General features: G+C 34.2%; 1 long non-coding RNA gene across 1 annotated transcript in view; it reads left to right on the top strand.

The window, feature by feature from the left end:
* The window catches only part of LOC143301463 (uncharacterized), a 12975-nt gene that overhangs the window by 6272 nt on the left and 4203 nt on the right, over positions 1-2500 (top strand). The window contains exon 3 of the long non-coding RNA XR_013057786.1: positions 2123-2174. This is a non-coding gene — a long non-coding RNA (uncharacterized LOC143301463). The remainder of the gene's footprint in view (positions 1-2122; positions 2175-2500) is intronic.

Raw genomic sequence — 2500 nt, 5'->3', positions numbered from 1 at the left:
ATTGTCTTTGGTTCGCTGTGTCACAAAATTTCCGATATTTTCGGGGTGAGCGTTTGACACCGACTGGGCTTCTTGCCCTGAATCACCCTACTAGACTTACGGAATGCAAAATACATCCACTGCAGCATTTCTGTGCTGGTATTTCCATCTGCAAGCTCTGATTTGTTCATAGAGGAAACATAATTTTCATAACCATCATTCCATGCTGTAGGATGTCAAAAGCCATGACTTGTCTGTTTTGTTTTGTTTGCTATCATTTTGATTGTTAATGCTATTATAAGTATCTATACTACTATCATCATAATTTCATCAACGTCGCCATCATCACCATCATTATTATCAACATCATATCATTATTATTATGTTATTGTTATTACTATTAAAACTGTAGTTGTTCATTTATTCATAGTCTCTTTATTAGACTGAAAATAGATATTGTTGTTATTATTATTATTATGTCTTAGAAATCATCATTTCTGAAAATCAATGGCAGGGGAAGAACTATTCAACTGAGAAGGGGCGGTTGAGGTGGAGGGGTGGTGGTGGTGGAGGCTGAGGAAGAGAGAGAGAGAGAGAGAGAACAGAATGTGGAAAAGGTATACAAAATGTAAAATGGGGAGGATGACTGTCAGTGATTGGAGAAAGAAACACACAGTGTAGGAATGGTGTGTGTGAGAGGGGGATGGGGGAAGCGGGATCAGGACAGAAAATGAATCACTAATCATATATTGTGAGGAATGCTTCTACAGATTATCATTTAAAAAGAGGATGATGTGGGGATCAACAATAAACAACCAACTGGACTATTTGATACATTACTAGCTAACTTTGATAAAGAACATTTTGAAATACATAACTTTGAAAAAATTGAAACTGGTAATACGTGTTCACTAATTTCTGGAGGTAAAAAAGGTTTCGTTTCTAAACAGCGGGTTAAAACGTGCTCTTCCGTTAAATGACCCATACAAATGCGTTCAATATGTTCACAATATTTTGCATATGGGACATTTAGCAATAACCTAAATGTCATGCTCTTAACAGCCCTGTCAGTTCTGTTAGCATTTAATAAGGCAGAAGTGTTAACTTCGAAAAACAGAATGGATTTCAGTATATTTCTTTCAACAACATTACACATTTAAGATGATGATAAACGACAAGGAATTGTAATTGCATTTAAAGCGTTTTTAGTTTCAATTTTTGCAAGATGATCTGCACGTTAAGTAGCATTTTAGTAGCCCACAGTGTGAGGGAATCCAATATATTTCAATATATGTTCTTCTCATTTGAATACAGTGAATCAAAAATTTTATTTCAAAAATGATGTTATTATTAATGTTTGTACAACCTCATTTCACAGACTGCAGAACTGATTTTGAACGAACACAAAATAAAACATCAATCGTTTAGGGGCAGATCAATTAGATATGTTAATGCCATAAGAATGGCAATTAAATCAGCTGTAAAAATTGAGAAGCCCTTTCCAATAATTTTATGATAAGACTTTTCAATTTTCAAAGCAGGAATTGTATATCCAGAACCAGCAAATTGATTTTTTCTAAAGCAGAAACATCTGTATATATATTTTTAGTGGTGGGGGTATTTTTGAGACAAGTGTGATTTGACCCGAGAAGCTAGAATATTGGGATTTTTATTTTATTTTTTATCTTTCTTAATGTCACAATATTGAATGTCAACAGCTGCTCCAGCTGCTGGTGAAGTGCTCATAATCGGAGCAACATTTTGTGGATCTACATTCGATTGATTAGTGACACATATGTAGAAATAGTTTATAGATTTCTGTTTTGTTTCGCTAGTTTAGAAAAAAGTTTGTCAAACCGTATAATTGTCTCAGTTTTGACAGAATTTTCAGTAGCTCTTGCTCTAATTACATATTTTGCCGATGCTAGCTTTCTAAATTCATGAAGAGGTAGTATTTCTATAGCTATTAAAACTATTCTGTTGTTGTTTTGCGTTGTTGTTGTTGTTGGTGGTTATCATTATTTTTTCCCCATTAGATACCATATTATGTTGTTTGTTCGTACTTTTTTTCTTTTGTAGTATGCACATGTCTTTTCTGAATAAATAAATAAAATAAAATAATTTATTTTCCTTAAAAATATAGTGCGAAGACTGGAGTAACCTGCTACATAGACTGGCGTTCGGCAACTGTGACGGTAAGTCTCTTATTATTATTATTATTATTGTTTACGCCTAGTCTTGAAAATGATCCCTAGGCATTTACAAATAGAACACATATGTAAATATCAAAAAGGAAGAATTGAACACAAGATACCAAACATCATTAAAAATTATTCATCCCCCCCCCCCCCACACACACACCCACAATACACACAAGCACACACACACACACACACACACACACACACACACACACACACACACACACACGTCATAGCACACAATCGAAAACAATCCACAATCATAAATATGTATACTACCAACGAATTCTGAAACTGTCAAAACTCACTCACTCACTCAC

The sequence above is a fragment of the Babylonia areolata genome, chromosome 27, assembly GCF_041734735.1.
Source record: "Babylonia areolata isolate BAREFJ2019XMU chromosome 27, ASM4173473v1, whole genome shotgun sequence".
NCBI classification, from domain to species: Eukaryota; Metazoa; Mollusca; class Gastropoda; order Neogastropoda; family Buccinidae; genus Babylonia; species Babylonia areolata.
The sequence above is the reverse complement of the archived record's forward strand: the minus strand, read 5'-3'. Positions and strand labels throughout refer to the sequence as shown.